This window comes from Thermobia domestica, chromosome 17, assembly GCF_964235325.1.
Source record: "Thermobia domestica chromosome 17, izTheDome1.hap1.1, whole genome shotgun sequence".
Taxonomy (NCBI): Eukaryota; Metazoa; Arthropoda; class Insecta; order Zygentoma; family Lepismatidae; genus Thermobia; species Thermobia domestica.
This window is the reverse complement of record NC_137470.1, coordinates 134,285,584-134,299,351: the sequence shown is the minus strand read 5'-3', so window position 1 is coordinate 134,299,351 and position 13,768 is coordinate 134,285,584. Positions and strand designations below refer to the sequence as shown.

The window sequence follows — 13,768 nt, the reverse complement described above, 5'->3', positions numbered from 1 at the left end:
GTTGGGAGCCATATTTCGAAGTAACATAAGCGAACATTGGAGTTTGGTAGTTTATATTTCGTATTTTCTCTTAATTGTTTTCAGATATTCATTAAGAAAACCTTTTAAAACACATTAATATAGTGGAGAGAACATTGGCTTCCTCGACCGATAACGATGTGTTAACTCACTTCGGCTATAGCATGTGTTACAGTAGGGACTGTAAAACTCATAATAATTAATAGGAGTATTTGTATTAATTAGCGTTCATTAAGAAATTTGTTTAAGTTCTCTAAACAATAATACTTACATTTCTCTGAACTGCATTCTTATTAGTTCTAGAAAGGCGAATCATGGTTACTCCTTCTTCCACAATTGGTCTCAGCAACTGCCATACTTTTCGCAAATCATCTCTACTCAAATCTCTCATAAGGTTATTCAGAACATAAACCTATTGTAAAAAAAAATTAATATCAATAATAAATTACGTATGCTATACTTACACGTAGGCAGATCCGAGCCAGGACTAAAATCTACGTTGGGGTTTATGGATTAGAATTTATTTCATCATATATATTTTTAAACAATTATAATCCTTAACCACAGAAATACCAATCGTGTATCTAGTACGTGTATTAAACTAATAATAAAATATTTTCAAGTACATGGGTGATTCAGAAAGTAATGCCTCCAAGCCTAATACTTGACCAATAGTGCTTCAAATGTTCTGAACTGTTTATCATTAATGCACTGATGTTTAAGCTATAGAATGCCACTTGCTTCACCTTCCTGTTTCTTCTCGTTCCAGATGAATGGAGCAATCCATCACATCCAGTGATGTCGTCCGGTCGAAACAGCAGGCTGTCATTAAATTTCTGACTTCCGAAGGTTGTGCGCCCAATAGGGATGCACACGAGACAAGATTTATGGCTGTCTCGTCTCGAAAATGTGCTATAAAAGTGATGTCTCGACTCAAAAAATGTATATTTTTCTATTGGAAGAGCCGTGTCTCGACTCGAATTTTGTCAGGAAAATCCTGTCTCGACTCGTCTCGTGCGCATCCCTAGCGCCCAGGAACATTCATCGCCAGCGACCAGTCGTGGATAGACCATTACAACCCGGAAACGAAGCGTTAGTCGATGGAGTACCATCACAGGTCCTCTCTTCCCCCCCCCCCAAATTCGAAATTGTCTTATCTGCTGGCAAAGTGTTGTTGACATTCCGCCTCATCCTGCTTATAGACTGGATCTTTTACCCTGCCACTTTGGCTATCCTATAAACTTAAGGATCACCTTAATGGCCAATGCTACAGTTGTGGATTACTTTGCTAGACTTTTGATACGTTGTTGGGGATATTATTCCAAATCTGAAAAACTTTATTTATTTTAGAATTAGTTTGATGTTTTAACCTAGAATGACTAGGCTAAATAGATTTAGAGAAGAAAATAACTTTCTCTATTTTATATCACCAAATTCTCTAATTTTAATAATGTTTCCGTTATTTTGCATTGAAATATATTTTCGAAGTTCTTTTTTTTTTTTTTTTTTTTTTTTGTCAGACTGTATGAAACAAAGCAATGCACCCACCTCTTGCTCAGACTTTTCGTCTTTTCTTGGAAACACCCTTATCTACAAAATTTCTACGCGCTTCGGATAAACATGATCAATTTACAATGTATTTTTGGCAGTACACAGCCTACGCAAGTACAAATCAAAACGTATAGGAAGCAGATCTATAACGAAGAAGTAACATAACTAAACTTAACCTATATTTTTTCTCTGTTTAGTTATTATTGTATGTATGTATTATCGTAAGCATTTTCAATTCACCTTTCCTAATATGTTTTACACCTTACTGTCTACATTATAGTAATAAACAACCAAAATTTACCTTCCAATTTTATTTTGAATTTAATTGGATATGAGTTTAGCGTACCGTTCAGCTTCGAGGCTATATGGGACGTATACCTACAGAATAATGTTGGATCCTAAACACATGAATCGAACCAGGGTCTTCCGCGAAAGAGGCGCGTATGATAACCGTATATCCATGAGAGAGCTCCCATCCAATTTTATATTAAATATGCTCTGAATAAAATATTTGTATGATATTGTGGAACTTTTGTACATTTATTTCATACAGCATTACAAGAACAGTGATGTAGAGAAAGAAGGGAACACGAGAGTCTATCTCGTGACAGGGGCAAATAGCCTCGGTGCTGACGTTTCCATTAAACTTTAACCAATCAATCAATCAAAAGATCCTATTCCTATTCAAAATCACCAGAAGATACTATTGTTAAGTAACAGTATAGTTAAGAAAATTATTGTCATCATTCTATAGTCCTTCCTCTCGGAACAAAATATTGCTAGCTCAAAAACAGACTATTCACACGGTATTCAAATAAAATATTTAGATTCTCTACCAGAAGACATATTTTCTGATTTCCTTTCAGGGGTGTTAGATTCTCTATATCAAAAGATATATTTTCTGATTTCCATTCATGGGTATTAAATTTTCTATATCAAAAGATATATGTTCTGATTTCCTTTCAGGGGTATTAGATTCTCCATATCAGGGTTTCTCAAGCTGGGGGTCGCGACACCTAGTGGGGGTCGCGAAGATAAGAGGAAGAGATAAATATAATTAGAATCTAATACCGGAAAATATTCTAAAATATTAATTTTAATGTTGTTCTGATAGGCATATTTTTTATTTTTATACATAAACCCTACTGTTAAGAACAACAAAACATAGATCTAATAAACATTTTGAAAAGGTGCAGACTTGTTTAAAAATCAAATCATTTTCAGCTGGTAAGCGATCTCTTCCTTTTGTTTTAATTTTTACTATGGAAAGAGAAAACACTTTCGCACAGGTACGATGTAGCAAATGGAATTATTACTTTTAAAGCAGCAGGTACCAGACCAGGATATTCTTTACTCCTCTTCAGCCAAAACTTGCCAGTCTTAGTAAAAAAAAAAAAAAAAAAAAAAAAAAAAAAAAAAAAAAAACGTGCAAGGACTTGTCGCACGATAATTCTATTAGTTGGTCAAGAAATTATGAACTTAGATAAGCTACTTTGATGCAGGGGCGTCATTTCAGACTTTGTTTGAGGGGGGGGGCAAAAGCACCAAGAACATAAGACTTTAACGTTTTGTTCTAGTTTATTAGTAGACAGTCGATTAAAGTATATGTATTCCTCAAACTCTTGGGGGGGGGGGACAATAGCCCCCTCCTGCCCCCTAAATGACGCCCCTGCTTTGATGGCCTCCAGCGCTTTCATCTTGGAGAATATTTTACTGTTACTGTATCCACTGTTTACAATAAATGGATTCTACTATTATAGAACTAGACGGATATCGTGAGCTCTCCGCAATAGGTATATTAAATATCCCACACAAGGTTATTATAAAGTAGAAATCATAAGGGGGTCACTAGAAAGAGGTTGTGATAAAAGGGGCGTCGTGATAGGAATTAGGTTGAGAACCACTGCACTATATCAAAATATATATATTTTCTGATTCCCTTTCAGAGGTATTAATTTTCTTTATGAGAAGATATATTTTCTGATTTTCCTTTCAGAGGTATTAGATTCTGTATACCAAAAGATATATTTTCTCCTTTCCTTTAAGGGGTATTAGATTCTCTATATCAGATGATATATTTTTTATTTCCTTTCAGAGGTAATAGATTCTCTATCAGAATTTATATTTTCTGAATTCGCTTCAGGGGTATTAGATTCCCTATCAGCAAATATATTTTCTGATTTCCTTTCAGGGGTATTAGATTCTTTATGAGAAAATATATTTTCTGATTTCCTTTCAGGGCTATTAGATTCTCTGTATCAGAAGATATATATTGTTTGATTTCCTTTCAGAGGTATTAGATTCTCTATCAGAATTTATTTTTTCTGATTTCGCTTCAAGGATATTAGATTCTCTATCAGAAGATATATTTTCTGATTTCCTTTCACGGCTAATGCAAACACATATGTTCTGCGGCTCTTTTAATCTGGTCATCTAAATTATAATAGATGATTTTTATACTATAAAATTAAGAAGTTTACTTCCGGTAACTGGAGTTATGTTACGAGCCTATATAAGTAGCGACACTTAGTTGTAAAAAAAACATTACTTACCGGTAGATCGTTATAGGCTTGAAGATGATTGACCTTGTTCTCACTCTGCTCCAAGCACGAGATAAACGCTTCCTTGATCTTCGAAAGATCCATGATGGATTTGTGAACTCCCTGTCAACCAGAAACATATAATATTTTCAGACTTTGTAATGAAAAGAGTTAATATCATACTGTATACATACATTATTATTATTATTATTATTATTATTATTATTATTATTATTATTATTATTATTATTATTATTATTATTATTATTATTATTATTATTATTAGCTGTTATGCCCGTTCTTCGCACGGGTCAGATAGAATATATATGTAAACAAACTGAACAACGAAAGAACAATTAAGAAACATTTCTAAAATTGGATCTATTTTGTGTGAGCAAGCACTAAGTCCTCCCTCTTTTCCCTACCACTATACCCTCTAGCATGTTCCTCGTGATACAGTTCATTTTCAGTCAATGTCTTAACCACTCTCTCTCTCTCTCTGTTTCTCAATTAGATCTAAAATTGCTATTTCTACCCCACTATTCCTAACACCTCGTTCGTTTTCCGTTTGACCTAGTTAATTCTCTTCATTCCTCTCTACAACAAGATATTGAAAGCTTGCTGTCTCTTTTTTATACTTTGGTATAATGTCCAACCTTCTGTTCAGTATTAGAAGCATAATTTTTTCTTCCTCTCCCTCCAATTGCACTCTATTCAGTCATTTCCTCTCTTATTCTAACACTTACTCGTTGTCTCATACATATGTTTCTTATAAGTCTTTGATAGTTCCCTTTGAATCCGAACTTCTTTAAAACTCCCAACAACAATTCCCAGTTTACGCGGTTAAAAGTGATTTTCTAGATCAATAGATACAACATTCATCTCTTGCATGTCTTGCGAATTCTTATGTGAATTGACCTGTGAGTACATTTTCTATCCATCTCATCTTGTTCGTTTCTGTACTTGAACAGTTTTTCATTAATATCATAAGTTCATTCGGCAGGTAATGAATTATCGTATACATTACAAAATCAAAATAACAGCAATGAAAACTCATGTGGTTAACACAAGTCTCTCAGCTGAAATCTCAGTAGTAGAGCGATTTCCTCTAGTATGTGAGGTGCCTGGTTCAAACCCCTGCCAATGAAGTGTGTGTGGTGGACAACATTTTACCCGTGAGTTTTCTCAGGGTGCTTCAATTTCCTCCAACAATCACATTCGATCAATTCTTCCATGATCATCATTCACTTGCCTGAATCACCTTTCTCCCTTAGCCTAAAGGGATTATCGTGGGATCTTAAAATGAAAGATTTCATTTCATTTTACTTTCCAACTGAAATCTAACTCTATGGCCTATGGAACCCGGAGATTCAACGACGCATTCACAAAAGCGCTCTATTGACTTCTGTCCTTCGACAACTGGATTTAATTTCTACTTTGTATTCCTATTCGTGCGAGATCCACCTTAATATTGTCCTCTCATCTGCGTCTAGGTCTCCCTAATGGTCGTTTTCCGACTGGATTTTCAGTTAAAACTTTGAAAGTGCTTGTACTTTCTTCCATTCTGGCTACATGAGCTGTTCACCTGAGCCTAATAGATTCCATAGCCCTAACAATGTTTGGAAACGGTATAACTTATATAGTTCCTCTTTATGAAGTTTCTGCCATTCCCAATTCCCGTTCCTCTTGGGTCCGAATATTCGCCTCAGGATCTTGTTCTCAAATATTTTCAGTCAACGTTCTTCCCTCAGAGTAGGCCTAAAAGACCAAGTTTCGCAACCACGCAAAACAACAGAAACGTGTCTTTCGTAATAGTGCAAAGAGGACACATGATCAACAAGTCTCGAGGAAAGATATGTTCATGTTTACATCTCACATAGGGTCACTTCTCAAGAATCAAGTTAGTTGATTTCACGGTATAACTACCGTAAACTTGCAAATTAAATGCTGTATTTGGAATTGTAGTTCTACAACTTTTATTTGCAATAGAGGAATACATGGGGGCGTGGTGGCTCAGTGTTAGAGCGTTCAACTCCGGTCCTTGGGGTCCCTGGTTCGATCCCAGCTCGCGCCGTGTGGACTTTGTGGTGAACAAACACCGTATTCGTGGGTTTTCTTGGGGTTCACCCGTTTCCTCCTACTTTCTTCATTCCACCATTTCATTCATTACTCATCATCAACGTCTCTTTTCGCCTAACAGGCATAACCGTGGGACGTAAAACGTAAAGATTTCATTTCATTTTTTAAAAGAGGAATACATTTGAAGATGAGACTTAATCTTGCGGTACTGGATCCAAAGCTGCTTCGGGCTATCTGTAACCGTTTATTATTATTATTATTATTATTATTATTATTATTATTATTATTATTATTATTATTATTATTATTATTATTATTATTATTATTATTATTATTATGATCAGTGATTAATTAGGAAATCGTACATTTCCGCTATTTCCGGTTTAAATCAAAGAATAAAAATGAAGAAAAAAATTAATCTGGTACGTTCAGTCCATACCAAGAAACCAATTCTCACTATCCCTGACCGTTTTTCCTCTATTGAAAAGAAAAAGTAAGTTTTACGTCCCACAGTTATGCCGGCTAGGCTAAAGGAGCTGCATTTCCTTTGTGGAAAGAGGGTCAGGGGAAGAAGTGGATCCTATTCTTGTAACGCTGTGTCGTTTCCAGAAATCGCTTCTCGCCACCTCTTATCGTGAAATGAAAATAGAATGAAATATTTGAAAGAAATGTCTCACGATTATACCCATTAGGTTAAGGGAGACGATGATTAAGCAAAGTGAATGATGATAAAATAAATGGTGGAAGGAGAAAGTGGGAGGAAACGGGACTACTCCGACAAAACCCCGGATACGATGTCGTCCACCACAAGCTTACTAGTCCAGGGATGCAACCAGGGGCCCCATGCACCAAAGGTAAGCACTCTACCACTGAGCCATCGTGGCTCCACCTCTTACTGTTTTGGCTCTGATATCTGTCACCAGAAAGACGAGTGGACGTACAGACGGACTTGGCAGTTTCATAAGATGTTTATACCTCTGAGTAGCATAGTTTGGAGATCTAAAAGAAATCTTCCTGCTAAAAGAAAGAAAGCTACTGTCAGGAATTGAAAAACGAAATGAAATCTTTCAGTTTTACGTCTCATGGTTATGCCGGTTATGCTAAAGGAAACGATGATGATGGGAAATGAATAAAATGGTGGAATGAAGAAAGTGAGGGAAAACGGGAAAACCCAGAGAAAACCCACGCACATGGTGTTTATCCACAGCAAAGTCCACTTGATGCGAGCTGGGATTGAACCAGGGACCCCACGCACCAGAGGTTGTCAGGAATTGGATTCAGGATACGCAATTGAAAGCAAAATTGCGATTACCAATCATTTACTTAACATATTCGTGAAATAAAAACCTTGCATTTTATATTCTTTGTCAAACAAAAAGTATTTTGTTAGATGTTACTATCGGAAAAATCTTCGTAAATATTACTGTCTCTGACACAGTGAACGTTTAATGACTTTAAATATGAATTGAATTGTTCTGAAAACATATACCATATCTGCAGAAGAATGTTATTACAATACAAACATTACAGGAAATCAACAATCATTAACTACAGTTGCCGAATAAACAAACGATAACGCATCTAAAAACAACATGGAATGTCAGCTCGGATGGTATCCCATGCCCGTTAGTGTAATCCCATTACATACTTACGCTTAAGCAGTAGTTCAAAGGTGAGGAAATTATGTCATGCATTTCGGTATGTGACTGGCGAAAAAAGAGATACATATTTCTAGCAGATTCTAACCTGAAGTCAGTTACAAGCATTAAGCAATAGAAATCTTAACAACAAAACAAGAATCTATGTATATAAAAATGAAAGTGACTGTTTGTGACGTAATACCTATTGAACAAGCCGAGCGATCTCGATCAAATTTTCTACATAGATGAAGTTCTGGCCTGAGATTTTTTTTATCATTTCACTTTGATGGTGCAACTTAGGGTTGGGGAGGGGATATATATATATATATTCCTGACTCTTATTTTCTCTTCGTAGCAATGTTTAGGACTACTAGATACGACAGGCACACGAACAGAGAAACATCGAGGACAATTCAAATTTCAAAAGCTCCCACCGCAAACCCGGGACCACGTACACCAAATTCGAACTCGCGAGCCACTTTTTTTTCTCAGTAACTCATTTCTACCTAATTACTATGTTTTTACTACATGTTACTCGTTTTCTAATAACCCATAATGACAGTGACACGAATACATAAACATCGAGGACTGTTAAAGTTGCAAAGAGTCCTCCACTGGGAATCGAACCGGGGACACCGTACACTAAAGACACACGTGCTAGCCACTAGACCAGTGGAGAGAGCATTACTGAGACGCTGCAGCCATGCTATCCTATATTGAGTTTAATCAGAGATTAGAGATATGGAGCTGGGGTGAGCTTCGTTGCTCCGACGGGAAAGATTTCCACCTGAACCACCCCTTGAAATTTTAACTGGATGTGAGGGCATAGGGGTGAACGGTCCCTGGGTCAATTCTAAAACACATGAGTTTGTGACGGACAACGTAGAGTCCAGTCTTCACATCTCTTCCAACAATATGAGCTCCCTCGTGGCTAAGTGGTTAGCATGTGGGCCTTCGGCATGGAAAACCGGATTCGATTCCCGATTGGAGCTCATGTGGTTCGGGTCTCACGTGAAGTTGTAGGTCCACATCTCATGTAGCCTCGCTGCCGTAAGGGGCGCTAAAATTATATCAACTTTTCCAACAATTTTTCTCCACCATTAAAAAAAAAATAATCCTTCATTCGTCATCACCCCTTTTAAACCTAGAGGACATGCTCAGAGGTCGCCAAATAAAAAATATCATTTAAACTTTAAGTCCTGCAAGAGAACAATGAATACACAAAATGTGGATGGCTGGAAATTTGGAGCAAAGGGAAGGAAATCCAAAACAATAAAGTAACTAGGGTAACTCATGAGAGGAGACGAAATACTAGAAAAAACAAAGCTCATGCAAAGAATCAGATACTTTCCAAAATGAGACATCATTTTCACGATGCGTTCTCGAGACGAGACAGCCTCAAATTTTGTCTCATGGGCAACACTTATTTTGTCCACTACGAACTCACAAGGCTCAGTTTCATTGATTGAAGTTAAGCCTTTTGAGTTGAGTTCATTTTGAGTTTAAAGTCCCGTTCAGCAGCGAGACTATATGAGACGTGGACCTACTGATTAACGTGGAATCCGAACAACATAAGCTCCCGCCGGGAATCGAACCCGGGTCTCCCCACCACAGGCGCGTACGCTAACCACTTTGCCACGAAGGAGCTCTAAAGCCCTTTCAGTACCGAAACTATATAGAGCGAATCCTTGTGCTCGAACTGAGACATCTAATCCACTACTGAGTTTGTATCCGAGGCAAACACTCGACCACGAACGTAACCCGGGACCACGTGCATAGAAAGTATGTGCGTTAGCCACTTAGCAACGAGAGAGAAGTTCACACTATCTTTTCTCGAAAAGTGAGGCGAAAATAATGTGTCATCCAGAGGTGCAACCACTAGGGGTCTACTGGGTTTGTACCCCCCCAAAAAAAACTTTGTACCTCGACATATATTTGCACACTTTGTTAATAAAACTGTACTTGTTTAACAGAGAAATAATTGATGTACACTTGACCTTACCCATGATCTGTGCTATATCTTTTCTGTTGAAAACAATCTAATTGTATCATTTTTCGTGAGAATATACTGTAGATGCAAGTACTTAACCAGTTGAGAATGCTCCAAGAGCATTGCCAGAACGAACTTAAAAAGAATGGAGAAATGGAGTGTGAAGGATAACTGTGATTGTTTCTACTTATAAAAATAAATCTTTTTATTTACACCTCCTTCTGTTTCTCTGAAGATATCCTCTCCCTATGACTTACGGTTCACGAGATATGGATCCTTAAATCTCCCGAAATCAGCCGTTTTTTGGCCAATATCTTGAGAAATGTAAGTATGACGCGAAAAATTGCATAACTTTCTCAGATAGTTTCTTACTCTATATCCAATGGAGGGCTCAAAATTTTAAAAAAAATTGCAAATAACAGACAGAAGGAAAGAAAGACAGTCACAGACATAGAGAATTCAGTAACGAACTTTTTAAGTTCGTTGAAAATTACTTATCTTTTTTTCCCGACTGTATAATAACACCCATTTGATACTACATAAATATAGTTTCTTGTATTGCAGGACCCCCGCCCAAATCTTCGACTCCTCCCAACAAAAATTTCTGAGTGCGCGACTGATCTTCTCCCATAAAGTATATCCGGGATCGGACTACGGATCCCATACACCAGAGGTGAGCGCTCTACCACTGAGCCACCGCGACCATGCTACTCCACATTAATTACGACCAGAGACGTTTCTATTGGAAGTCTAGTTGACGTACCTTCTTCCCATGGAGAGGATTATTAAAAACAACATATAACTCTGAATTTGGACATGCCATTTATATCCCTTTTCACCCTCATATCGATGGATGCAGAGTTTGGGCCTAAATCGCATGAGAATTGCTACTATTCATATCGGCAACAGCGAAAATTATGGGCTGGACACTAATATCGGTCGTTTCGTATTATTTCTACATGTTACTCCCATCCCATTCCACCCTCGCACTTTCCCATTCCGATCGGGGCTAAATTTGTATTTAAACGGGACTGGGAGAGTCACTATTGGTGGAATCTTTCCGCTTAACGTCCCACGATTATGCCCTTTATGGTAAGGGAGACGATGATTAAGACAAATGAATGATGATGGAAGAATTGGTGGAATGAGAAAGTGGGAGGAAACGGGAGTACTCAGAGATAAATCGCGGTCAAGATGTTGTCCACCACAAACTTACTTGGCCGGGGATTGAAGCAGTAACTCCATACACGAGAAGTAAGCTCTCTGCCACTGAGCCAACATGCCTCACTTGAGTCACTGTTCGTCTCAGTGGTGCGGAAAACAACACATTGGATACTCATTTCGGTCGTTTTCCGTTATTTCTGCCTTGCACTCTCTTACCAGCCCACATCCCACCCCTACAAGATGGAGAATGAACTTGGATATAAACGGTATCGAGAATGTATTCATCTCAGCGAACTCGAAAACTATGGATTTGACACTAATATTTGTCGTTTTTAATATTATTTTTACATGTCACCTTCTCTCCCGCTTGCCTAAAATATGATAAAAATCTGAGTTTTGTCATGGTTCACTCCCGTACCAAAATCAACAAAATCGGTAGGAGGAGTTAGCGAGCAAGCATATAATATTTTTATTCATATAGATCTCAGGCTCATCTCCCATCTTGCCAAGGAAATTCTCTATTTTTTCGTCAGTGGGCAAACGGAATTGCTAGCACCCGTGATTCCTTCCTCTTACATACACGTAAAGGCTAGAAAAGAACATCAACCTCTAAACTTGCGTAGGTAATTCATTAATCAAATTAAATAAAAAAAATATATATATTTGATTTGAAATAGCCTTCTTTCAGAGTATTTGTTGAAAATTCAGGAAAAAAAAAACTAAACAAAAAGCTTCAATCTCAAATATATTGCAACCACAAAAAATATGAAACCAGCTTAGGCGGGTAGAGATCCAGAAGTTCTATCTAAATAACCATGTTCACGTAAACCATATCGTCGTATGAAAACTAGAGGAACGTACCTCTATTTTCGTAGGTTTACAGGAGAGAAGGAAAAAGTTTTTTTTCAAACAAATGTTGCTTTAAAAAGATGCAAAACACGTTATTGCATAGCAGAGACGTCAATGACAAATTCAACTTCAATACCACTCAAATAACACCAAGTGGGGCAATATCGTCGTATGTTCATAATCCAAGCAAACAAAAATTCCATTCTTGGAGTTACGTTCCTTTGGTTCGCATACGACGATATGATAGCCACACCTAAGATTGTCCACGAGACAACACGATACAAGACAGCGGCAGAGCCAGATTAACCCATCTGGAGGTTCGGGTTTAGAAAAGATATGTCTCGAGTTGACTTCGCTATTTCTGTGAAAGTATAGGAGAAAAGTTAAGGCAATACACGTAGTTCTAGAACAACAACCATGTCATTCATTAGATGATATTATACTTAATTGAACTTTGCAAATGGATAAGAAACACACACATATAAAGTTACCCTATTATATAAATGTAATAAATAAAAAATGAATACCTCAAAAATTTCTTTTCCTAGCTTTCGTCCTAGCAAACTTCTCTGTCACAACTTGAAAGTCAAGAGAACTGGTCATTAAAACAAATGTTTCATACTTTTGGTCATATTTTATCTTATGATGATGATTGTATCTTATGTGATTGCTTTTAGACAGCCAGTTGAGATTTTTGATCAGAGTGGGGGGACCCCGTCCACCTGGAGACCCCCTAAGCCCCTCCCTTAATCAGGCTCTGGACAGCGCATTTACAATACTAATAGATTCACTTTGTTAGGCGAGATATCATTCCCACGACACTTTTCCGAGACAAAATAGCTTTCACTTTTGTCTCCTAGGCAACTATTGTAGAAAATAACTTTTTAGGGAATAACTTTTTTTTGTTTCAATTTGTTTAAAAGAGTAAACAAATTTGGTTGATTATAAAGCCCGGGAAAACATACAGTGGAAACAAAAATTTTAAACAAAAATAATGATTCTTGGATAGTCAAGCTATCAAACACCTTCAGCGCTTGGAATGCTGAAGGAATACGTCTGATACACGCGGCTAATCGAAACTCCTTATTACTATCGTTATTTTTACAAAACAAAACAAAAAAACTCTTTCTAAATACCAGTAATTATACTTAATGAATAAATACTCACTTTAATTCCACATTGGCATCAATAATTCTTCTATCGCGCAAAATCACTGACGTGCTGCCTCTAGGCTACTACGCCAACGATAACCACACGCTCTTTCGAACATCCTGCAATGAAATGTTGAAGTGACTCGCGCAGCACAGAATGAACCTTGCAAGTGACATGAACAGTTCCATTGTCTCAACGTATGACTCAGTGACTTCCTGTAACAGTGATTCTTGAGGTTATTGAGAACACTTATTATTATTATTATTATTATTATTATTATTATTATTATTATTATTATTATTATTATTATTATTATTTTAGTGCAACGAACAGATCGAACAATTTGTACAGTATCAGGATGTAAATATTTGCAGTGACAGAAAGATTTAATATCACAGCCCCACGTTTACATCACGTGAAGGTGTTTCTTTTCTATGACGTCTATTTTCTCAAATGAATGTTGAAACCGGAAGTGGTATATATTTCTAGCACATTTGGTTTTAATAGTGAGATTAGAGTGGAAATGAAATATATATTCTTTTCACACTTAATTGATTGCAGAAAGTTATTTCTTGCTATTTATTAACATAATTACTCTATGGCAATCAACATTAAAACCGGAAGTAATTGATGTCTACCGCTTCCGGTTTTAGTAGAGAGTTCAGAATGGAAATTAAATGTATTCTTGAGACTCTTAGTCGATTGTAATAAAACCAGTTCCCGCTACCTATTATAGGTTTTGATTTATAGCAAACAATGTTAAAACCGGAAGTAGTTAATTTTCA

At 36.9% G+C, this 13,768-nt stretch overlaps 1 long non-coding RNA gene across 1 annotated transcript; it reads right to left on the bottom strand.

Moving 5' to 3' along the window:
• Nucleotides 1–271: 271 nt before the first annotated feature.
• Nucleotides 272–13,096, bottom strand: LOC145674189 (uncharacterized). Its single transcript, XR_014128878.1, has 3 exons — nucleotides 12,999–13,096; nucleotides 4,122–4,232; nucleotides 272–430 (listed from the first exon to the last, which is right to left on the bottom strand). It is a non-coding gene; the product is annotated as an uncharacterized LOC145674189 (long non-coding RNA).
• Nucleotides 13,097–13,768: the final 672 nt, after the last annotated feature.